A 26,066-nucleotide genomic window follows, 5' to 3' on the forward strand; every position below is an offset into this window, starting at 1 on the left:
GCTGTTCCAGACTAAGCGAGCGACGGAGCGAGCGAGCCTCAGCAAAGGGCAGGCGCAGTGAGCAGCATGAAAGGCGCCCGCCGCCAAGCCAGGCCACTGACTGGCCGCCAGCAAAGCAATGGGGGGGGCGCGGGCAGTGCGGAAGGGACCGCTCATGGGAGAGGGTGTGCCGACGCGCTTCCTTGACTGCTGCAGCGCTGCTGCACTGAGCAGGAGAAATTTGTATTAAAAAATTTTTTTTAAATTGGTCATGGCGGCGCCCCCCATGTGACCCAAAAAGATGGCGCCTGGGGCACGTGCCCCCCCTGCCTCCCCTATAGTTATGCCTCTGGCAGTCCCCCTCTGGCAGCCGCAAAGGGAAGATGCTGTCTGTTGTCTTCTGCTCCCAGAGACGGGTGAGGGAAGGCAGGGAAAGGGCGGAGGATGGGAAGTGCGCCCAGGAAGGCTGCAGCGAGAGAGACTAGAGTGGGGAGGGCTTTTAATAGTGACTCCTCCTCCTCACTGCTTCCAGTGCGACCCACTTGCTCCTCGCCCCCATAAAGGTCAAGTGTGCCTGGTGTCGATTTAGACTCCCGGCGCCCACAGAGCCCCGTGGTTGTCTTTGGCAGAATACAGGAGGGGTGTACCATTGCCTCCTCTCGCGCACCGTGTGAGATGATGCCTTTCAGTGTCTTACTAAATCGCTGCTGCCCAATACTAACGGGTATTCGAACCAGCAACCTTCTGCTTGGTAGTCAAAGCATTTCCAGGCTGCACCATTTAAGTGACCTCACTGCCACTACTCCCTGGAATTTTCACAGGGGGTTTCAGCTCACCGTGGCAGCCGGTTTGCCCCTCTGCACCCAGTAAGAACAGCCCTGCTGGATCAGGCCCAAGGCCCATCTAGTCCAGCATCCTGTTTCACACAGTGCCCCCCCCCCATGCCGCTGGGAGCCTACAGCTTCCAAGTGGCTGTTCCAGTACACGGAGGCACCTCCTGTCATCTCCTGCAGACCCATCACTCTTCTTTCGACTATGGGTCCGTAGGTAACACAGGGGGCAATGCTGGGATTTCAGAAGCTGCCTGGAGGAGACCAGAAGCAGACAGACAGCACCTGGGCGAGGGAAGCCTCCTCCAGATCCCCTCCCCTCTGTGATCTGCTCTTTCTATTATTCATTTTTATTCTCACAATTTGTTTTTTAAAATGTGCAACCAGATACAATGTTCAGTTAAGAGGGAGGGCAGTTATCAAAGAACATTGGAGCATGCAAAAGTTGTATGTTGTCAGAGAGAAAGAGGGAAAATGAGAAAGGGAGTAGTCCAGGCTCCTCTAGAACCCGAACTGTGTCTGTTTTGCCCCCTATTGCCAAAAATGCTCCTCGCAGACTTCACTGTGGTTCTGCAACATGCCCAGTCTTGAGAATCTCTCTCTCTCTCTCTCTCACTCTCTCTCTCACACACACACACAATATAGGTAGGCTTCTAAATATCATGGCATGTGACCCTAGACGACAAAGTATGTGTGCACGGACAAGGAAAACCAGGAGTGTGTGTTGGAGTGGTGCTTGCTCTGCCTGCCAGTTATATTAACAACATAGCAATGTGTGGGGCTGAATTTTCCTATTGAGGACTGGCCACAACAGAGTTGATTATTAACGATTATTGAGTATTAATTAATTTACCCGCGTATAGTTTTTATGTTTGTATTTTATATATTTTAAATCAGATTTGTTTCATATTTCTATCTTAATCTTTTTAATTGTCATTTTTAATGTATTGTCATTTGTATTGTATTTATTGTAACTTTTGTAAACCGTCTTGGAATTGTTTTTAATGAAAGGCGGTATATAAACTTAACAATTTTTAAAAATGTACAAACTACTGCATTCCTGGCAACACTTTGCTCTCCAAAGTTTGGGTTCTGAAAAAGCATTTTTGTGATTAAAAGTGTCCCCTTCATAAATGGCCAGAGCAAGTGTCATCATCCATATAATCCAGCATTGATCGGGGCCTTTAAGAGAGGGGCTATTCCCAACATTGGCTTTCATGCAGATTATGTTACTCACCAGCAGTCTTACTGAAATCCACAGGCCTATTCATTTCATTGGGGGTACTCTGCTTAACAAGGGGGATAATTCATGCTTGCTGCCACAAGACCAGCTCTCCTGCTCTCCTCTTGATGGATGAGATCACCATTGCAGGAAGGGATGAGGTGATGGGGCAGTGGGGATGGATAGCAAATCTGAACCTCAGCCAAAGCTTTTCAAGATCACTCGTAATTTCCCTCCAAAATAGAACATTCGTTTTGCTAGTAGAAGGTTCTAATGCAGGGAGAGGAGAGGAAAGCTGGTCTCATGGTAGCAAGCATGACTTGTCCGCGTAGCTAAGCAGGGTCCACCCTGGTTACATTTGAAAGGGAGACTAGAAGTGTAAGCACTGTGAGGTAACCCTTTAGGGTATGGAGCCGCTCAAGGAAGAGCAGAAGGTTTCAAGTTCCCTCCCTGGCTTCTCCGAGATAGGGCTGAGAGAGATTCCTGCCTGCAACCTTGGAGAAGCTGCTGCCAGTCTGTGAAGACAATACTGAGATAGATAGACCAATGGTCTGACTCAGTATATGGCAGCTTCCTATATTCCTAGAGCCTGGACTGCAATGTGGAGAGGAGGAAGCTCTAAACCAGCTTGTAAAAAGCTTATCTTGTGGGTCAGTTGTCTGCAAGGCCCGTGTGTTTGAAAATTTCTCTGAAACAGCACTTTTCCCAGTTCCGCTGGGAAATGAGGCAGCTAGATGCAGCTATGGGAAGTTTCCCTTGAAAGCTTTAGTACACAAATAGAAAAATGGCGGGTGGGGAGAGTTGAACTACTGGTACATTGGGAGGAGAGCAAGTATGCAATTACTTTCCAAATATGGGCTACATATTCCATACAGTACTTCTCTATACTTGCTGCATGGGGTGTGTGTAAATCCAACTAGGACACCTTTTCAACTCTGCTAACTGAGCAAAGAGGCACCTTTTTATAGTGGTGATTATAGTGGTAGTGAGACCAACTGACCCTATCCAACCCCAGGGGCTGTTGCTGGTGTCTATCTTATCTTTCTTTTTAAGATTATGAGCCCTTTGGGGTTAGGGAGCCATTTTATTTATTTATTTAATATTCCCTATGTAAACTGCTTCAGGAGCTTGTGGTAAAGAGCTGTATATAAATATTCATCACCAGCATCGTATTCATGATCATGTGAATTCCTCATCATATCAGTTAGTGACTCTCTTCTCTGGGGGCTCAGATTTTCCCTCACTTTGCAATCCTTCGGATCAAACCATTGATTGATCAGGCAACCCTTTAATATGACTTGCACCAGGAGAGTTGGGCTTGCTCCTTCCAGAAAGCCAATGGCAATAGGGGCTAGCCTGTAAAGCATTATGATGACGGTCATTTCTATTATCTTCTATATAATTATTTCTCGAAGACGGTCCTGGAATCTGCGTGGGGATGCATGGCAACCTCTCGCGAGGGTTCCAGCCTTTGGGCGGGAGAAAGTGCCGCGCGGGCGAGGAGGCAACAGGCGGCGGAAGAGAGGAGTTTGGCTACTTCGGGAGCAGCAGGGAGTTGGGCGGCTGGCTGGCAACCACTTCGGGGAGCCCAAAGGAATTTGGTGGCTGGGGGCAGAACACTGAGCAGCAGCAGGGAGTTGGGTGGCGGGGGGCGGTTGGTTGGGGGGCTGCTCCAGGAAGCGGCACGGAGTTTGGGGGCTGGGGGCGTCTGGCTGTGCGAGACAGGAGGCTGTTGCTATACTGAGGTTGGCCGCCCGCCGCACCCACCGGAGGAGAGATGGAGACTTCGGGAGCCAGGAGGTGGTCAGTTGGAGTCTGGGCCAGTGGAGCTGCTGGGAGGGGGGAGACAGCGGCAGCAGGCCAGGGGGCAGGCAGGTGAACGGGTGGGGAGGAGCGCAAAGAACACGGTGGGGGGGGGCAGAACAAGGGAGCACTCTGCAAAAGCCCCTTCCGTTGGCTGCCCTGCCGCCCAGATGACTGGTTGGGCGGCTCCGAGACCCCAGAACAAAAGCACATGGCCCTCCCACCACACACTCAAGGGAGGGGGGATTACTGGGGCTTCAGGAAAGCAGTCAGCGGGCTTCTCCACACTCTTTGGAGAAGGGGAAAAGGTGGAGCTGGGCAAGAAGTCAGGAGGCGGGCGGAGGGGAGGGGGACACACACTGGCATGGGTGATTAGAGGGATGTGTCTGTGCTGACTCTCTCTCAGACTGAAGGAGAGCTGGTCTTGTGCTAGCAAGCATGACTTGTCCCCCTAGTTAAGCAGGGTCCGCCCCTTGGTTGCATATGCATGGGAGACTTGATGTGTGAGCACTGTAAGAGATTCCCCTCAGGGGATGGAGCCGCTCTGGGAAGTGCAACTAGGTCCCAAGTTCCCTCCCCGGCATCTCCAATATAGGACAAGATTTTATTATTATTATTATTATTATTTTTTTTTTATATAGGACAAGAATTTTTTAATTGAACCAACGATCTACCAAAGCATACAGTACGTTGCCAAAGCACAATTATATACAAAGTGGTTGTTTGTACATGATATATCTACAAAGATTTACACACAAGGATTTGGAAACCCACAAGGTTATGAAGTATATGCAGGTAGTAATGTAACTCGGGGGGGTGGGGGGTTTCAAGGCACATCAGGTAATCGGGGGAGGTTACGTCCGACATGCATTTCCACAATTTGTCCCATTGCTGTTTAGAAGAGATACTCTTGTCTTTTTGCACATAACCATACAAACTTTTCCAGAACAGATTTACTGTCTCATCTGCGTAAACCTCTTGGTCGCGTCTTCCCTCCCTATTCCTATGCAGGCGCATTGCAGAAATGACATACAGGTTTACTAACCTGATTACGAGAAGGGGAACGTTCCAATTCCCTAGTATGAGGGTACCCGTTCCATCCCGTTTCCTTGAAGGTTTCTTTCTGGGACCTCGAAAGGAGGTTCTATCGCTCAAACCCGAGGTTAGTTCTTCCCAAGTCTGTTTTTCCAAATCAGGCCACTCTAACAGCTTGCTTACTCCCTGCCACACTCTTTTGGCTAACACACACTCTTTTAAGAAATGTGAGTGGGTTTCCCTGAATGTTTTACCTACAGTAGCTCACTAGCTTTCTGTTTGCAGGTGATTTTAGGGCACTCTTGCTGGTCCTCTGGGAGCCATGGCTTAGCCGCATTAAGTGGTAGTACTTGATGGTATAAGCGCCACCTTGTTTCCCATAAATGGAAATGGACTTTTTTCTCCTTAAAGAGCAATAGGGTGATCGGGTTGCAACAAGTACTGTGAAGTGCGGTGTTTGTAGCGTTTCCGTTCTAAATCAGGTTTTAAGAAACCCACTTCTAGAATCTCTCCATAAATTGTTTTCCTTAGCTGCTTAACTGAGGAGGATCCTTTAAATAGATCCGGTTCAACGTTCCATTTTTTAAGTGTGAATAACAAATCTCTCAAATAGTCCGGGTGTTCTCTTTTTAATACTTAGAACATAAGAACATAAGAACAGCCCTGCTGGATCAGGCCCCAAACCCATCTAGTCCAGGATCCTGTTTCGCACAGTGGCCCACCAGATGCTGCTGGAAGCCACAGACAGGAGTTGAGGGTGTGCCCTCTCTCCTGCCATTACTCCCTGCAACTGGTACTCAGAGGCACCCTGCCCTTGAGGCTGGAGGTGGCCCACAGCCCTCCGACTAGTAGCCATTGATAGACCTCTCCTCCATGAAGTCATCCAAACCCCTCTTAAAGCCATCCAGGTTGTTGGCTGTCACCACAAGTGGATCACGCGTTGTGTGAAAAAGTGCTTCCGTTTGTTGGTCCTAGACCTCCTGGCAATCAATTTCATGGAGTGACCCCTGGTTCTCGTGTTGTGTGAGAGGGAAAAGAATCTCTCTCTCTCCACTTTCTCCACACCATGCAAGACCTTATAGACCTCTATCATGTCTCCCCGCAGTCGTCTTTTTTCTAAACTAAAAAGCCCCAGGTGTTGTAGTCTTGCCTCATAAGAAAGGTGCTCTAGGCCCCTGATCATCTTGGTTGCCCTCTTCTGTACCTTCTCTAGTTCAACTATGTCCTTTTTAAGATGTGGTGACCAGAATTGTACGCAGTACTCCAAGTGTGGTCGCACCATAGTTTTGTATAAGGGCATTATAATATTAACAGTTTTATTTTCAATCCCCTTTCTAATGATCCCCAGCATGGAATTTGCCTTTTTCACAGCTGCCGCACATTGAGTAGACACTTTCAACGAGCTGTCCACCACAACCCCAAGATCCCTCTCCTGGTCCGTCACCGACAGCTCAGATCCCATCAGCATGTACTTGGAAGTTGGGGTTTTTCGTCCCAATGTGCATCACTTTACACTTGCTAACATTGAACCGCATTTGCCATTTTGTCGCCCACTCCCCCAGTTTGGAGAGATCCTTTTGGAGCTGCTCACAATCCGTTTTGGATTTCACTACCCGGAAGAGTTTGGTATCATCTGCAAATTTGGCCACATCGCTGCTTACCCCTGCTTCTAGATCATTAATGAATAAATTAAAAAGCACCGGTCCCAGTACAGATCCCTGGGGGACCCCACTTCTTACTTCCCTCCATTGTGAAAACTCTCCATTGATACTTACCCTCTGTTTCCTGTCGTTCAACCAGTTAGCAATCCACACATGTACTTTTCCCCTTATCCCATGACAGCTAAGTTTCCTCAAGAGTCTTTGATGAGGAACTTTGTCAAAAGCTTTTTTGGAAGTCCAGGTAGACTATGTCAATTGGATCACCTTGATCCACACACTCGTTGACACTCTCAAAGAAGTCCAAAAGGTTGGTGAGGCAAGATTTACCTTCGCGGAAGCCATGCTGGCTCACTCCCAGCAAGGCCTGTTCTTCTAGGTGCTTTACAATTTTATCCTTGAGGATGCTTTCCATCAGTTTGCCTGGAACGGACGTTAGGCTAACTGGCCTGTAATTTCCCTCATCGCCCCTGGATCCCTTTTTGAAAATCGGTGTTACATTTGCTACTCTCCAGTCCTCTGGTACAGAGCCCGATTTCAGGGATAAGTTAAATATTTTAGCAAGGAGGTCGGCAGTTTCACATTTGAGTTCTTTGAGGACTCTTGAATGGATGCCATCCGGCCCTGGTGATTTGTTAGCTTTCAGTTTTTCCAGACAGTTTAGAACATCATCCCTTGTCACTTCTATCTGACTCAGCTCTCTAGCCTCCATCCCTAAAAAGCCTGGTTCAGGAACAGGTATATGCTCAGTATCCTCTGCCGTGAAGACAGATGCAAAGAACTCATTCAGCTTCTCTGCAACCACCATATGCTCCTTAATAATCCCTTTCACTCCCTCATTGTCTAATGGTCCAACTGCCTCCCTGGCAGGTTTCCTGCTTCTGATGTACTTAAAGAAGTTTTTGTTATTCCCCTTGATACTTTTGGCTAAATGTTCCTCAAACTCTCTTTTTGCCTCCCTTATTGTCACCTTGCATTTCTTTTGCCAGAGTTTGTGTTCCTTTCTGTTCTCTTCATTTGGATAGGCCTTCCCATTTCGGAAAGAAGTCTTCTTCCCTTTTATGGCTTCCTTGACGGTACCCGTTAGCCATGCTGGCATCCTCCTGAACTTAGTGGTACCTTTCCTCCTTTTGGGAATACAATCTAACTGGGCTTCTAGTATTGAGGTTTTGAGTAAATTCCATGCACTCTGGAGCGAAATGACTCTCCTGAGTTTCCCCTTCAGCTTTCTTTTCACCATACTCCTCATTTTGGAGAAGTTTCCTCTTCTGAAATTCAGAATGTCTGTGTTAGACATCCTTGGTGATTCTCTCCCCGCATGTATGCTGAATTTGATGGCACTGTGGTCACTGTTCCCTAAAGGGCTGATGACACTGACATCACGCACCAGGTCCTGGGTGTCACTCAGAATTAGATCCAAGGATGCCTTCTCTCTGGTCGGTTCCATGACCAACTGTTCTAGGGCACAGTCATTTAGCGTATCTAGAAATTTGACCTCTTTGTCCTGACTTGAATGTGAATTTACCCAGTCTATGTGTGGGTAGTTGAAATCACCCATAATTACAGCCCTGCCTCTCCTTGACGCCTCCCTGATTTCCTCCTGCAACTCCCGGTCACTGTCAGCATTTTGATTTGAGGGCGATAGCATGTCCCCAGAAGCACGTTCCCTTTCCGGCCTTGTATAGTCACCCACAGGGTTTCTGTGGAGGACTCCAGTCCACCTACGTTTTCTAACTTGTTAGATTCTATCCCTTCTCTAACATACAGTGCTACCCCTCCTCCAAGGTGCCCCTCCCTGTCCTTTCTATAGAGTTTATACCCAGGGATGACAGTGTCCCACCGGTTCTCACTGTTCCACCATGTTTCTGTTATGCCCACTATATCTATTTCTGCGTTAGCAACCAAGCACTCCAGCTCACCCATCTTGGCTCGGAGGCTTCTGGCATTGGCATACAAGCACCTATGCACTGAATCTCTCCCCTGATGTATGCTATTCTTTTGACTCTTTGACCTGCTGGCACAGGCTCCTGTCTGCTCTTTATGTGGTTCTGCTCTGTCCCCTTCTGTTTTATTTGAATTCTTTACAGCCTCACACTTTCAAGGATGTCTTTTGCCAAACGGGATACTGCCCAGCTCCCATCAGCTGTTCCCCAGGTCTCATTTTAAAAGCTGCTCTGCAACCTTTTTGATTTTAAGCGCCAGCAGTCTGGTTCCGTCTTGGTTCAAGTGCAGCCCGTCCCTTTTAGACAGGCCTTGCTTGCCCCAAAATGTGTCCCAGTGCCTAACAAATCTAAACCCCTCCTCCTGGCACCAATGTCTCATCCACGCATTGAAATCCCTCAGCTCTTCAATGGTAATATCACTTGTGAGAGAGCAAATGTGTTATTTGGAGGCCTAAAAAAGGAGGAAAGGAAATTTGGAGGCTGTTGGAGTAGGAGCAAGGGGCTGAATGACACATGGATGCCAGAGTTGTGGGAATGGCATGTTGAAAGCAATGGAATGGAGGAGGATGAGTAGGAGAAGGGCTCAGGTGAGGGTGGGGAGGTCTCTGGGGTAAGGGGGCTGTGGCAGGGCCAGGGGGAACAATCAAGTACTAGCGCACAGATGCTCTGTGCAAGGTCAGCTAGTTATGTATTATTACTATAATTATCACCATCCCATAACAATAGTTCTCCGGGTGGCTCACAAAATAAAGAATACAATACAACACAACACAGTTCAACCAAATATGTGATTTAAAATGCATTAAAGCAACACAGAGACTACAATTACAAATACTGCTTAAAACAGGCATTTTTAAAAGCCTCCCTGAACAAGAAAGGTTCAAGTGAAGCATGGGTGACATTCCCTAAGACACCTTTCCGACAGAATCTATCCTCTGAGCTTTTCAAAGGCTGTCAACATTTTAGTGACCTGCAAATGAAATCAATACTTCTTTTTCATAATGCTCTGTGGGAGATGCTTGAGATGTACACAGGCGGAACGAACAACCAGTGTAGTAGATCCGAATACAGGAAAAACTAGGGATTTGGATTTCTTTGCCACATGTGACACCAAGGGAGTGGTATATGCAATAAGATGTGCATGTCCTAAATTATATATAGGCAAGAGTGTGCAAAAAATTAGATCAAGGATTTTGGAGCATAAATCAAGAATTAGAACGAAACATTGTGAATCACCGATTGTTGCCCACTTTTTGGAAAAGGGCCACACAGGTGAGGAATTTAATTTTTTTATCCTCTATAAATATACACCACAGAGATTTTGTAATGAGGACAATGAATATGAATATAGTATTATTGAGGAAAGAGGCGTTTTTAATACATTTTTAAAAGACTCATACTAGGGGCTTAAATACTAATCAGGACCCGTCGTGTTTCCCGGGGGAGAGTTAAATAGAAGCAGCATGAATGTATACATCTATCTTGAAACAGCTTTGAGAACTGTAATCATGTGATTTGCAGGATCAGTAAGGAAAGGAGGAAGGCACAGCAATTAATTATATAGAGCACAGTTGCCTGTGGTCTGATAATTGGGTAGTAGTTTAAAAGGAAGAGAATGTTTAGAGTAAGGAAGCATGTCTCCACAGGCGTTGTACATAAGAAACGGTGGGAAGACAAGGCATTGAGATATAAAAGCTAAGAAAGCTATGTTTACATTTACTTTTTCCCCCTCGAAATTCATTTTTTATTGATTTTAACAATAGCATTATTATCATTCATTACAAATATACACATAGAAAATGGACTTCCCGCTCACATTTCTTCGTGATTCATCAACTATAAAATTAACCCTTGCTATAATAATAATTCAAAACATAAGTTCAAACCCTTACAAACAATTTTAATCTAACCAACCTGCGATTTATGCTAAATTTCAAACCCTGCTGTCAGGTCCATAGTAGGGAAGTAATTTCTTAGATACAACAAGAATGGTTTCAAATCTTCTTTAAAGCATTCCAAGTTTTGATCTCTTAATAGTGCTGTAAGTTTTGCCATCTCCGCATATTCCAAAATTTTTATCAGCCAGTCTTCTTTTGAAGGCAGTTCACTAGACTTCCATTTCTGTGCATATATAATTCTAGCTGCCATAGAGGCATACATAAAAAATGTTAAATTGGTTGTAGAAATAGCTCCTTGTGTTATTCCCAGCAGGAAGGATTCTGGCTTCTTAGGAAATGTCATTTTAAATATTTTCTTTAGTTCATTATATATCATATCCCAATAGGCTTTAGCCTTCCCACAGGTCCACCACATGTGAAAAAATGTGCCTTCAAAATGTCCACACTTCCAACATTTGTTTGAAACATTTTTGTACATTAATGCCAATTTGTTTGGTGTCAGATACCATCTATACATCATTTCATAATAGTTTTCTTTAATAGCATAACATGCAGTAAATTTTAAATCCTTCTTCCATAACTTTTCCCAGGCTACCATTTCTATGTTACGCCCCGCATCTTGAGCCCATTTTATCATAGTCGTTTTAACCACTTCCTCTCTTGTCTCTTCCAGAAGCAACAGTTTATACATTTTAGAAAGTAGTTTTTCATCATTTTGACATAATTCCTTCTCAAAATTTGAAATCTGCTCCTCAAATCCGACTTTAAGGTCCTTCTTATACATCTCATTTAACTGATGATACTGAAACCAATCTCTAACTTTATCTTGTATTTCAGTTAAGCTTTTTAACTTACAATCCTTTTCATGAAAATGTACCAAATCCCTATAGGTGCCCCAACCCGTTTGCATATTTACTTCTTTACGTGATAAAGCTTCAATCGGAGATACCCATAACGGAATTTTAGGTTCAAACCAATTTTTATATTTTAACCACACCCTCATTAAACTCCTTCTCACATAATGGTTCAGAAAATCTTTATGTATTTTACTTTTTTCATACCATAAATACACATGCCAACCAAACCTTCTGTCAAATCCTTCTAAATCAAGAATTCTAGGATTTCTTAGGGTTATCAATTCTTTTAACCATGTCAAACAAACAGCATCAAAATACAAGTCTGGCAAGGTAAAACCAGCCCTTTCCTTTGCATCTGTTAAATTCTTAAAATTAATTCTTGGTCTTTTCCCCTGCCAAACAAACTTAGTTATGTCCTTCTGCCATTGCTTAAAACAAGTTAAGGTGTTAATTATGGGAATAGTCTGAAAGAGAAACAACATTTTGGGTAAAACATTCATTTTCACCACTGAAATTCTTCCCATTAAAGAGAGATTCATTTTGGACCATCTTTCTAAATCAGTTTTCACTGATTTCCATATTTTGACATAGTTATTTGCAAACAACAGGGAGTTGTTATTTGATAACCAAACCCCCAGATATTTAACTTTCTTCTCCACTTTCAATTCACTTATTTGAGATAATCTGTCTTTAGTTTTCTGGTCCATATTTTTAGTTAAAACCTTAGTCTTGATCTTATTTATATAAAATCCAGCCAGTTGACCAAATTGTTGTATTTTATCCAAGAGTCTTTCGATCTTATCCATTGGATTTTCTAGAAACAGCACAACATCATCTGCAAAGGCTCTCAACTTATAATCCTGTTTCCCAATTTTGGGCCCATGTAATTTATCATCTTCTCTGATAGCTCTGCAAAGCACTTCTAGAACCAATATAAAAAGCAATGGGGAAAGTGGACATCCTTGTCTTGTCCCTTTTTGTATTACACAATTGTCTGATAATTCCCCATTTACAATAATCTTAGCATATTGCTCCGAATAAATTGTCTTAATTGCCCTAATAAAATTATTACCAAAAGTCATTACCTCTAATAGTCTCCACAAAAATTGCCATGAAATATTATCAAAAGCTTTCTCTGTATCCAAAAAAATCATCGCCATCTGTTTATCATTATGTTTTTCATAATACTCCAGAACGTTCAAGACTGTTCTGACATTGTCTCTCAGTTGCCTCTTTGGTAAGAAACCAGCTTGGTCTTCATGGATAAAATGCCTCAGTATAACCCTCATTCTTCTTGCCAAAATAGCAGCAAAAAGTTTATAATCATTATTTAAGAGTGAAATTGGTCTATAGTTTTTAACTAACGTTAAGTCTTGGTCTGGTTTTGGGATTATTACAATATTTGCGTATCCACGAATCCAGCATATTCCCTTTTTGTAAAATATCATTCATAGTCCATTGAAGAGGTTGTAAGATTTGATCTTTAAATGACTTATAGTATAAAGCTGATAATCCATCAGGCCCGGGGGCCTTGTTAAGCTTAGCTTGGTTTATTACTTCAATTACTTCCATAGCTGTTATTGGAGCATTCATAATTTCTATTTGTTCCTTAGTAAGTTTTGGAATATTTTTGGTCCTGAGGAACTGGTCAATTTTTTTATCTTCAACTATTTTACCTTTATATAATTTTGAATAGTATTTTAAAAATTCCACTCTTATTTCTTTTCCATCATAAGAGAGCCTGTTTTTTGTAAATATTTTGGATATATAATTTTTCTTCTTCTCAGATCTAATTTTCCAAGCTAACAACTTGCCTGGTTTGTTTGCAAACGCAAATGTCCTTTGCTTGACATATTTCAAATTCCGTTCTAATTCATTGGCTATCAACATAGAAAGTTGTTGTTGGAGCATTTTGATAGCTTGTGTGACCGTCTTCTTATCTTTAGTCCATAATAATTCCCTTTCCTTTTTGGAGATCTGCATCAATAATATCTCTTTTTTCAATCCTCTTTGCTTTTTAAAATATGAATTTTGCTGTATGAAGAAACCTCTCATAACTGCTTTACTTGCATTCCAGACGATTTTATTGTCCATTCCCTGATTTAAATTCAATTCAAAATAGTCCTTTAATTTCTTTTTAGCTTTCTCCATAACGTCTGTTTTTTTTCAAGAGGTATTCATTCAATCTCCAGCGAAACGAGGTCGTTGTTTTCTTCTTCCAAGTAAAACAAATTGGGTTATGGTCTGAAAAAGTCCTAGGTAAAATATCCATCCTTTCCATATATGGTGTAATAGCTTTAGATGTCCAAGCCATATCTATCCTTGAATGTGACTGGTATCTTTCAGAGAAGTAGGTATATTCTTTTGCAGTAGAGTTTTTAATTCTCCACAGATCATAAAGATCCATGTGTTCTACTAAGTCAAAAAATACTTTAGGAAGTTTACCTTGTAGATTCCTGTCCGAAATGTCAGATTTTCTATCCAAAGATGTTGAAACAACTCCATTAAAGTCTCCCAATATAATCAAATTGACATTCGATAACTCCGCCATCTTTTGCTCCAGATAATTATAAAATTCAACTTTCTTTTCATTTGGGGCATAAATTCCAATTATCACTGCCTTAATTCCGGAAATTAAAATTTCCAATGCTAATATCCTGCCTTCTTCATCTTTAAAAATCAGTTTGGGTTCAAATTGTTGTTTAACATAAAATACTACCCCTCTTTTCTTTTTCTTGTCTGAAGAGACGAATTCTTGTCCTAGAGCCTTATTAACCAAAAGTTTTCTGTCCTGCTTTCTAATGTGGGTCTCTTGTAAGCATACAATGTCCAAGTTTTGTTTTTTAAGAAAATGAAAAACTTTATTTCTTTTAACTTTGGAATTTAACCCATTAATGTTCCAAGAAAAAAATCTGTAACTTCTTTTGTAATCCATATTGTCAGATTCTAATTATGTGTTGAGGGAGCAGGGTGCTCAGGAGATAAGTCTTTTTTATATTTCCGCCAAAATTCTTGCATTTTAAGAAGTTCAGTAAGTCTATTCTTCTTACCCTTGTAGAAAAAAGACACTCCCTCTAGTAATTCCCACCTGAAACGTATTCCATTAGCGTTTAATGCATCAGTCAAAAATTTGTAATCCTTACGTTTTCTTAGAATTCTAACTGGAATTTCTTTCAAAAATTTTATCTGGTGAGCGTCAATTGTAAGAGCTGTGGCAAAGTGAGCCTGAAAGATTCGCTCAGTAATTAATTTAGAGGTAAATTCCACCAGGCAATCTTTGATTAGTTTATTTTTTGTGGCAAAATCCGAATTTAGGCAAAAAGCTTTTTCAATCTGTGCCTCCATCTCTCCAGCTGTAATTCCCAAAAGTAATGCAAGTTCTTCCCCAAGTAATTTCTTGATGTTCTGGTCATCTTTCTCTGGGATACCTCTGAATCTTAAGAGTCTCTCTTTCTGTCTTATTTCCAGCATTGCTAGTTGGTCTTGTACTTTTTCTCTGTCCTCTTTCAGTGATCCCACATCTTTCTCTAAGTTGTCAACCCTTGATTTGAATTCTTTGTTATCCTGTGCTAATCTTTTGACGGTTTCTTCTATGTTTGACGCCCTGTCGTTTATTTGTTGCATGTTTTGTTTGACTTGGGTCATATCCGAAGTAACTTGTTGGAGGGCATTTGCGTTTGACTGAAGGATTTCTTTCATTTCTGTCAGTGTCTGGTCTAGGTTTCCAGGCATCCTGACTTCCCCCACATCTGGACTTGGGAGAGAAAGTTTCCTAGGCTGTGACTGTATCTGGCTTTGGTGTAATTTTTTTGACATTGTCTTCCTCTTTTTCTTATTCTTATCCTTTTTCCCCCCTCCCCTCTCCCTCTTCTTTCTCAGAGAAGAGAGAAAGGAGTGAAACACTTTCACCGCAGAGTTTAATGTCCTTGGTCTCAAAAGAGAAAGTAAAAGCCTGTGATTATTCTCCAAATGTAAACAGTTCTGCACCGCGGCTCATATATCTTATCAGTAACACAGTTTTCTCACAGTAGTGTGGAACATTATTAACTATAATTGGCTGAATTAATAATAGACAGCTTGAATGACGAATAGCAATTCTCCTCTTCCATAAACTTTTTCAAACAGTAAAAGAAAGAAATAGAAAGAAATAGAAATAGAAAGAAAAAGAAATAGTTCCCACTATTAAGCTCTTTTTTTCCCAAATACTGAAAGCTTTTAAACATCAGTCTCTTAGATTCCAATAGTCAACAAGAAGATTGGATTCCTCTCCTTATTTATAGCCAAAAGGAACTTACAGCCGTGTCCTGAAGCTGCCTTGCCGATAAAAGCTACAGCAGTTCAACAACAGTCACGTTGAGAGGTGAGCTCCTTAGCTTTAGCAGTTAATTAAAACGAAGCCGTAGAGATTGGCTGCCAGCCAGCTTTGGTCAAAGAGATTTTTGCAGAAGAAGTTAGCTTGATTTATATCCTGCCCCCACCAGTCTTACCTAAGACACAATCGCGTCCTCCGGGGCAACTCTGACTCAGGAAGCTGGCAAAAAGGGGGAGCCGTGGTTTATCTTGGTTCTACCCTTTGATCTAGGGTGAGGTGGGGGGGGTTGAAGCCTCAAAAAACCCCTTAATTCCTTCTTCTCGATCCTCCCATATGAGAGGCGTCCAGCTTTGTTGGCAGTCCAACCGGAAGTCCCTCGCTATGTTTACATTTACAATGGTAAGTGACTCTAAGTGGATTTTGTTGCGAGAGGAACTACATTTGGAAGATAAGTGAATGTTGATAGGATATGAATGGTTATTCCTCCATTCAGGTTGAAATCTGATGAAATAACACTGGTGGTTATGAAACAGAATCCTTGTATAAAATTGGCAGCACAAGGAAACATCTGGAAAATCTGTTGTTCTTAAAAAATACATGTTTGGATGCAAAAGACTTTGAGGTCTTGGGAATATTGAACACAAAAGAGTAATGAAGTTTGGAAGAATTAGAATCACTTTCATTCCAATGGAACTGTGAATGGGAATGTGTTGCTGTACAACAGGGCTGCACAACTCCAATGCCCTGGTGGGCCGGAACCATCCACAACTTGGAGTGCAGGGGCCGAGGTCAAATTTTTAGCACATTATTACATTAAAATTAAAAATATTATTAGTTGCGTGTGGATCTATTCCCTCTGTCAATGGACCCATAGTTTTAACCAAGGATAGTGTCCAGAGAATTGGTCCTGTCCCTGCTCAATCAGTGGGGCCCCTAGAGTGCATGCTAGCCCAAACAAATGCCAAGTCCTCTCCCTAAATTGTTGTTGCTAGTTTCAGGCTGCAATGCTAGGCATGCTTACATGGGAGTAAGCCTCACTGGGCACATTTCTGTGCATTGGAGCATATTTCTGAGAAAGCATGCACAGGATGAGGCTACAAAGCAGTTTCCAGCACCTGTGTTGCTGCAGGATACCTGGGGGCCAGTAAAATAGTCCCTGCGGGCCAAATCCGGCCCCCGGGCCTTACGTTGTGCAGTCCGGCTGTACAACGATGAGAAGAGTTCTTTTCACCTTACCCAGTTGGTGTTGAACCTTGCTTGAGGAGTATCTGGATTATAAAGATAAAGAACTGTTTTGATCACACCGAAGTGCTATAGAGGATTATATATGTTCTGTAAGATATTTTGCAACATTTGTATGTATTTCGTTTCATAGAATTGGTGTGTCATTTCTGTTCAGATATGTGTACCATATAAAATTGGGGTTGATTTTTTTTAACATTCCTATGCTAGTTCATTTAGTCACGTTGTGCTATTCATCTATCTGGTTTATATATCACGTGGCTCCTGTTTGAGTTAGTAAAAATTTAAAAGCATTTCTGGCATGTGGCTGACAAAGGCATCAGTCAATTGAATTGCAGGGCTGCAGGGAAAATGCTTAACAGGACTCAAGTATTCCCATCTGAATGAAAGGTTTGGAATAAATTAACCAAAGACTCCAAGCTCTTTCCTAGGAGGATAGGAACTGTGAGAATTCCTAAGTCAAGGAGCCTATCATGAGCCCCAGAGAAGGGCTGACCCACACCTTTCCCTAATCTAAGAGCCATCTCTAAAACAATGCCAGCTTCTCCACTGGAAGGACTCACTCAATCAGGCACATGGGCAGAGCAAGGAAAGGCGATTGGCTGAGGCTTCTCATGCCCAAAAGGCCTGGCTTTGCAGAACTCTTCACAGATCTCACTGTCCAACAAAGCAGTTTAGAGTTGAAGAATCAGACCCGACCATTTGAGCACAACCACTCCAAAACAATGGGAGGAAAACAAGGGCCTTCTCCCAGAGACCAAAAGGCCTGAGGCCTTCATCTGCATGCTGCTTTCTAGATCTCTTTGCAGATTAAGGCAAGATAGATCTCCTAGAGCTGATTGAAACACATTGTGGTTGCAGCCCTGCTCTCTTCTTTGCAGGGTTGGATCTAACAAAGAAGGTCTGTGTGCTCTACAGATGGGCCCATCAAGGGGAACCAATGCACGAACACCAGTCCTGCCATTTGCTGCCTCTACCACAGGCCCCACGCTATTTGGCACTTTCCTCCCACCACTGGCCTCTTGCGCAGCAGCCGAGTGGTGACATCCTTACACCATGTTGCAGCTGGCACGAGGAAGTGAGTGGAGGCCCGTGGTGTGCAACTGGCCAATGGCTGTGATGATGGGTGAAATGAGGCCAATGGAGGAGTGAGTGGAGATAGTAGTGGAGGCAGCAGTGGCCCAAGGAGATATGTAAAGACAGCCAAGGTTGCTATGCCATTGCTGCTTTTTTCCAGGAATGCCTCCAAACAAAAGCTCTTCCCACACTCCAAGTTGCCACCTGCAATAATAAATACATTTATATCATTTCACCAGCATGAAGTTTTTGATGAGAAGTCAGGTTTGTGCTGTGTCTACTCTGAAGTCCTTTCCAAATTCAAAACATGTATATGGTTCCGCCCCAGTGTGAATCCTTTGGTGTGAAGTGAGGGAATCAGCTCGACTGTAGCCTTTTCCACACTCCCAAGCATTTATATGGTTTCTCTCCTGTGTGGATCCTTTGGTGTGAAGTCAGGCTTGTGCTGTGACCGAAGCCCTTACCACACGCCAAGCATTTATATGGTTTCTCTCCTGTGTGAATCCTTAGATGTACAGTAAGACCTGAACTTTGATAGAAGCTTTTTCCACACTCAAAGCATTTATATGGTCTCTCTCCTGTGTGAATCCTTAGATGTACAGTGAGTTTATCCCTTTGCCTGAAGCCCTTTCCGCACTCCAAGCATTTATATGGTTTCTCACCTGTGTGAATCTTCTGATGTGAAGTAAGATGAGCACTTCGAATGAAGCTCTTACCACACTCCAAGCATTTATATGGTCTCTCTCCTGTGTGAATCCTTTGGTGTGAAGTCAGGCTTGTCCTGTGACTGAAGCCATTACCACAAACCAAGCATTTATATGGTTTCTCTCCTGTGTGAATCCTTAGATGTTCAGTGAGTTGTGCCCTTTGCCTGAAGCCCTTTCCGCACTCCAAGCATTTATATGGTTTCTCACCTGTGTGAATCTTCTGATGTGAAGTAAGACGAGCACTTCGAATGAAGCCCTTACCACACTCCAAGCATTTATATGGTCTCTCTCCTGTGTGAATCCTTTGGTGTGATATCAGGCTTGTGCTGTGACTGAAGCCCTTACCACACACCAAGCATTTATATGGTTTCTCTCCTGTGTGAATCCTTTGATGTTCAGTGAGACCTGAACTTTGATTGAAGCTTTTTCCGCACTCCAAGCATTTATATGGTTTCTCTCCTGTGTGAATCCTTTGATGTACAGTGAGTTTATCCCTTTGACTGAAGCCCTTTCCACACTCCAAGCATGTATATGGTTTTTCTCCTGTGTGAATCCGTTGATGTACAGTGAGTTTCTCCCTTTGACTGAAGCCCTTTCCGCATTCCAAGCATATATATGGTTTCTCTCCTGTGTGAATCCTTAAATGTACAGTGAGTTTCTCCCTTTGACTGAAGCCCTTTCCACACTCCAAGCATTTATATGGTTTCTCTCCCGTGTGAATCCTTTGATGTACAGTGAGTTTTGACTTCTGACTGAATCCCTTTCCACACTCCAAGCATGTATATGGTTTCTCTCCTGTGTGGATTCTTTGATGTTGACTGAGAATTCCTCTCTTGCTGAAGCTTTTCCCACATTCCATGCATTTGTGTGCTTTCTCCTCTGTATGCATTTCCACTGGAGGCTGAAGGCTGCATTCAGAACTGAAGCTCCTCCTGTTGAAAGGGAAAAGAGTCTTCTTTCCCCCCTGGATTGTGACTGTATGAAATTCACCATGCTGTGAATCCGGGGATCCATTCCTCTTCTTCTGTTTGACTTCTGTTTTTATTCTTTGCTCTTCTCTCTTTGTCCTTCCGACACCTCCCAACAATCCTCTGTGGGGTTTCCCCTCATTCTCACTCTCCCAACTGGCACCTGCTGGAATGAAGAGAGAAAACTGATCAGGGCTGAGACAGTCAAGGGGCCTCACATCTATGAACAAGCCCCAGTTACGAGACATCTTGATGGCAGAATATCACAGCCAGACTGCTCTGTATTACTGAGACACAGTTGCGGCCATCCCAGGGCAAAGTATTATTTGGCACCCTCCAGTTCAGCAGACAGAAAAACGAGATATCTAGAATGAACTTATAGATGTATTTACTTGGCAGTTTAAATGAACACAATAAAGATTGCTGAAGTTCTACCCCTGCTACCTGTCCTGGGAGCTGCTCATGAGAGGAGTGGCTTTGGGGGCTTGCAAGCTTAAAAGCAAGGAGGCTCACTAAAGTCGTAGCTGTTGGTGTGGCCGTCAGGCTGCCTGTAGGCAGCCGCCAAAGGGGGCCAGCCTTTGGGGCTGGGCCTTTGGTGCTGGGGGGTTGGGTTGGGCCAGGCCTTTTGCAGATAGGTGTTTGGGCTCTCTTGAGTGGGATGGTGCTGGGTGTGTGCCTGGCAGTTCGGGGGCAGCTATTACTGTAGTGGTGGGGAATAGAAGAATCGGCGCTGGCAGAGCAGCTGGCCATTACAGGGGAAGGGAAATCAGTAATTTAGTAACTCTTTCCACTTTCCGCTGGTTCTCTCGGCGGCGTTCAATACCATCGACCATGGTATCCTTCTGGATCGCCTGGGGGAGTTGGGGATAGGGGGCACTGCCTTGCAGTGGTTCCGTTCCTATCTCTCGGGTAGATTCCAGATGGTAGAGCTCGGTGACAGTTGCTCCTCAAAATGGGAGCTGTTATATGGAGTCCCTCAGGGCTCCATTCTGTCACCAATGCTTTTTTTTTATTTTACATTTTATATCCCGCTCTTCCTCCAAGGAGCCCAGAGCAGTGTACTACATACTTAAGTTTCTCCTCACAACAACCCTGTGAAGTAGGTTAGGCTGAGAGAGAAGTGACTGGCCCAGAGTCACCCAGCTAGTATCATGGCTGAATGGGGATTTGAACTCAGGTCTCCCCAGTCCTAGTCCAGAACTCTAACCACTACACCACACTGGCTGTTTTTAACATCTACATGAAACTGCTGGGTGAGGTCATCAGGAGGTTTGGTGCTGGGTGTTATCAGTATGCTGATGACACCCAAATCTACTTCTTTTCATCTTCAGGAAATAGCACTCATTCTCTAAATGCCTGCCTACATGCAGTAATGGGCTGGATGAGGAATACAAATTGAAGCTGAATCCAAGAAAGACAGGGGTGCTCATTGTGGGGGCTCAGAATCTGAGGGGTGAGTTAGATCTTCCTGTGCTGGATGGGGTTACACTCCCCCAGAAGGTGCAGGTACGTAGCTTGAGAGTACTCCTGGACCCAGGCCTCTCCCTGGTATATCAGGTGGAGGCCATGGTCAGGAGTGCTTTCTATAAACTTCGGCTGATTCAACAGCTGCGCCCATTCCTCGGATGACCTCAAAACAGTGGTGCATCGGCTGGTAACCTCCCAGCTTGATTATTGCAATGCGCTCTACATGGGGCTGCCTTTGTACATAGTCCGGAAACTTCAGTTAGTTTAGAATGCGGCAGCCAGTTTGGTCTCTGGGGCAACCCGGAGAGACTGAAATATATATAGATCAGGATGCTGATATATTACCGGGCAAAATACAAACTGCTGGTTATTACCTTTAAACCCCTGAATGGCTTGGGTCCGAGATATCTTAGAGAGTGCCTTCTTTTACATGATCCCCACTGGACGTGAAGGTCATCTGAGGAGGTCCGTCTCCAGTTACCACCGGTTCGTTTGGTGGCGACTCAGTGGCGAGCCTTCTCTGTAGCTGTTCCCGGGCTGTGGAATGCACTCCCAGCAGAAACTCACAATCTTATTTCCTTACTGACCTTCAAGAGAGCCCTTAAAACCCATCTGTTTGGCCTGGTCTTTCAGGGTTTTTAATTAGTTTTGTAATTAGTAATGCTAACCTGGTTTTCAGGGTTTTAATTGTTTTAAAGATGTTTTTAAATTGGTGTTAATATTTATATTTCTGTTTTAATTGTTATTGGTTTTAATGGTTTCTGTTTTTAATTGTAAACCACCCTGAGCCATTTTGGAAGGGCGGTATAAAAATCGAATAAATAATAAAGAGAAAAACAAGCAGATTAGAACGAACTTTTACACATATCTAAATAATAATAACCGAACATGAATCTAAAATAAATAAAAACAATTTTAATACATATCTAAATAATAAAGAACAACGTTGTTGTTATTGTCACACACTACATAAATGTCTGAGTAATCGTCTGGGCTAGGCAGGGGGGCAGGTCTACCCATGGCAGCTACTCCATGCCAGAGCATCAGTCACACTTGGTCCCTCCTACTCTTCAACTCATTATTATTATTATTATTATTATTATTATTATTATTATTATATATACAGCTGGGCTGGGTACAGAGCATCTGTGCCTCCAGCAGTCCCAGCCACAGCCCCGGGTCAGCCCATAGCTGCCTCCTCTGGAGGCCGGACCAGGGCCAGGCCAGCCCGCCGCTGCCTACGGCCTCCCCCTCCAAGTGGCCGGGCCAGGCTGGTCCTCCACTGCCTCCTCCAGCCAACCGGCGGCTGGGCCAGGGCCAGCCCAGCCCGCTACTGCCTCCTCCGGCTGAGCCAGGGCCAGGCCAGCCCGCCATCTCCTCCCGGAGGTTGCCTGGTCCAGGTTGTCCCACCGCTGCCTCTTTCAGTGGCCGGGCCAGGCCGGCCCGCTGCTGCCTATGGCCTCCTCTTCACCTCCGGCTGGCACAGCCACCGCTGCTCTTCTCCACACACCCCACCAGCATGCCTGGCTACTCCACCCTGCCTGTTGCCGCCTCAGGGCCAGGACAGCCTGCCACCACCACCTCCTTCTTGCGGCCGGGCCAGGCTGGCCTGCCGCCGCCGCCTCCTCTGGCCCAGGGCCAGGCCTGCCAGCTGCCTCCTCCTCTGGGCCGGGCAACGGCCAGGCCAGTTTGCCACCACCGCCATTGTCTCCCATCCCATCACTCTCTCCCAGGCAGCTGCTCTCGTGAGAGCTGCCACACGCCAGGTGGGTGGGATCTAAAGAGCTGTTGGCAGGAAGAAGAGTGTTAGCGGGGGACATGTGGCAATGAAGGATGGCTGCAGGAAATTGACTCTGCAGGTCCTGGAAAGCTAGGATGGCAGGAAGCTTGAATTCTCAACAGGAGTTTGGTGAGTTCAAGAAAAGGAAGCCTGGGCTTTGGCTTCTGGAAGTTTAGTCTAGGGAAAGGTTTGTTTAGTCAGACTTTGCGTTATAATTTCTGTTTCTTTGGTGTGTGCTTTGTATATCCCTGATACTGCTCTAGTATTGATTACCTGCCATGTAATTAAAATAATTAACACTAGCCTATGCCCATTCTACCTAGGATGTTGAAAAAGACTCTATAAACATTTAAACATGCATTAATACAACCTTCTTTTGTAATCCTACTGAGAAACTTTAACTGTATCTAAGAAAGCTAGAAGCCTCCGGCAGAATCAATCTGTAGTAATTGAATAAAACTGTTTTCTTTAGTTCTTTTCTTTTTACAATCCTCTCCGAGTTGGTTTTTAACTCAGGAAGGGCGGGGGAGACAGAAGGGGAAATTCTCTGGTGCAAGCACGTCCTCAGACATTCAGCAGCTATCAGTTTTCTCACCACGTGTAGGCTTGCATTTCTGTACTTATCCAATAATCAAATTAAAGGAAGTTTTTCCCCTGAATTATCCCACCCCAAGCCCAGAGAATTTCTATAGACCAAGGGGTGGTGGCAGCAGCAGCAGCCTTGAACCTACTGATAATACAGAAGAGTTTTAAGAGAAGCCTCGCCAGAAAGCTTAGCAGGGATGCTTCAGCATTTCTTTCCCTCACGTGGGTTTGCTCTGAGACAAAGGCTTTAATTCTCTACAGACCCTATTTGCCAAAACAATGGTCAAAACTGCCATCCAAACAGCTCTTATCAGTTGGCCCAGAGCCAAGGAGAATGCCTGCCACCGATGAATGCTGGTGACTGGCTCAGATGGCCAGCACAGGAGAGGACTTCTACTCAGTGGTATGCTTCATCTGTGTGAAGCTAATAGAAAGCTCCCAGACACAGCTTCCTAGGTTCCTATAAGAACAGCCCTGCTGGATCAGGCCCAAGGCCCATCTAGTCCAGCATCCTTCTTAAATCCTTCCAGGTTGTTGGCTGTCACCACATCTTGTGGCAGAGAGTTCCACAAGTGAATCACGCGTTGTGTGAAAAAGTACTTCCGTTGGTTGGTCCTAGACCTCCTGGCAGGTACAAAGCCACCCAATGAGCTTCATCGCTGAAGAGTATCTGGTCCCAGTTCTTCAAGATCTTTAAAACTGAAATAGCACACTGATTCTCTGGCCCACATTTGAACTGAACCCAATTATCTGCACCATGCTCTCATCAACTTCAGCAAACCAGACCCATCTCTCTTTTCGTCTTCCAGTCTCCCCTTAAACGAAAAAGAGGGACCCTTACCCAGAGAGGACACATTCTCATAATTCTCCTCCATGACTGCCCTGTGCAGGGCTCTTTGGTCCGGATCCAGCAGAGCCCACTCCTTCTCCGTGAAATCCACGGTCACCTCCTCAAAGGTCACCGGACCCTGGAAGAAGAAAGAAACATTTCCTCCAGCACACAACATTCAAGGGTCCTTTCCTTTCCCAGCACAATCCAAATGGGTAGTTAATATAAGCTGTTAAGAGAAGGGCAGGAATGATTCCGCTGCAGGGTCATTAATTATATTTAGATATTTATTATTATTTATTTATTTGATTTATATACAGCCCTTCCAAAAATGGCTCAGCGTGGTTTACATCAAAATAAAAAAACAAAACAATTAAAATCAAACTATTAAAATCATTTAAACATTACAATTGTTAACATTAAAATACTTTAAAACCAACATTAAACTTTTAAAACCATAAATCTAATTAAAAGCCTGGGCGAATAAATGTGTCCTCAGTGCCTTTTTAAATGTTGCCAGAGATGAGGAGGCTCTTATTTCAACAGGGAGCGCATTCCAAAGCCCAGGGTCAGCAACGGAGAAGGCCCGTTCCCGAGTAGCCACCAAACAAGTTGGCAGCAACCGCAGAGGAACCTCCCCAGATGATCTTAACAGGCGGTGGGGCTCTTGGTGAAGAAGAATATACTACTTTTCACAATTTGTACCCCGCCCCAAACTTCTGTCTCTAGATGGTCAACAACAAAAGGAGCCAGCATGGTGTAGTGGTTAGAGTGCTGGACGAGGACCGGGGAGACCCTAGTTCAAATCCCCATTCAGCCTTGATACCTGCTGGGTGACTCTGGGCCAGTCACTTCTCTCTCACCCTAACCTACTTCACAGGGTTGTTGTGAAAGAGAAACTCAAGTATGTAGTACACTGCTCTGGGCTCCTTGGAGGAAGAGCGGGATATAAAATGTATAAATAAACAAACAAACATAAAAAGAGTTAAAACCCTTAACACAAATTTAAAACCGGAGTCTAGTTAAAATGCTTGAGGGGTGGGAATGTGTCTTTAGAGACTTTTTAAGTTATCAGGGGAGGTTATTGCAGGAAGGAGTGCATTCCAGAGGCTTGAAGCAGCAACAGAGAAGGCCACACCAGACAAGCTGGTGGCAACTGCTGACGAACCTCTACACATGATCATAATGAGTGACAGAGCTCACTGTGAAGGTGACGTTCTTAAATACCCTGGACTTAAGCTGTTTAGAGCCTTATAGGTTATAACCAGCACCTTCCATTTTGCCTGGAAACTTATTAGTAACCAGTGTTCCTTTTAATATGGGAGTAATATGTTCTCTTTTAATATAGGAATAATATGTTCTCTTCGAGATGACCGCAGCACCTGCCACCTTCTGTACCAAATGCAGTTTCCAGACTACGTGCAAAGGCAGCCCCACATAGAGGGCATTGCAGTAGTTAAGTCTAGAGCATATGTACTATAATTTTGAAGTCATTTAGCTCAAGAAACTGACACAGCTGGCGTATCAGCCAGAGGCGTATCTAGGGAAAATAGCACCTAGGGCAAGCACTGAAATTGCGCCCCCTGTTGAAGCTTCTGACACCCATCTCTTAGATAACGTTATTATTATATCAGCTGAAAAATATAAATCAAGCTCGTTAATCTTTTAAAATTTCAAAAACTATTTAGCAGTGGACGTAGCCAGACCAAAAAATGCTGGAAAACTACAAATTTCAGTATGCTGGGGCTCATGAAATACCCAAATACTATGTGGAGGTGTACTTGGAAAACTAAACAGAAGTGCCTGTCTAATTCTCTACTATGCATTGTAGCATCAATATTACACAAGTTTTAAAAATAAATGGAGAATTTGAC

The 26,066-nt window shown here is 43.9% G+C and overlaps 1 pseudogene; it reads right to left on the reverse strand.

The window, feature by feature from the left end:
* Positions 1–10,179: 10,179 nt before the first annotated feature.
* The window catches only part of LOC128347572 (zinc finger protein 850-like), a 75,683-nt pseudogene continuing 59,796 nt past the window's right edge, over positions 10,180–26,066 (reverse strand).

The sequence above is a fragment of the Hemicordylus capensis genome, chromosome 2, assembly GCF_027244095.1.
Source record: "Hemicordylus capensis ecotype Gifberg chromosome 2, rHemCap1.1.pri, whole genome shotgun sequence".
In the NCBI taxonomy this organism is placed as follows: Eukaryota; Metazoa; Chordata; class Lepidosauria; order Squamata; family Cordylidae; genus Hemicordylus; species Hemicordylus capensis.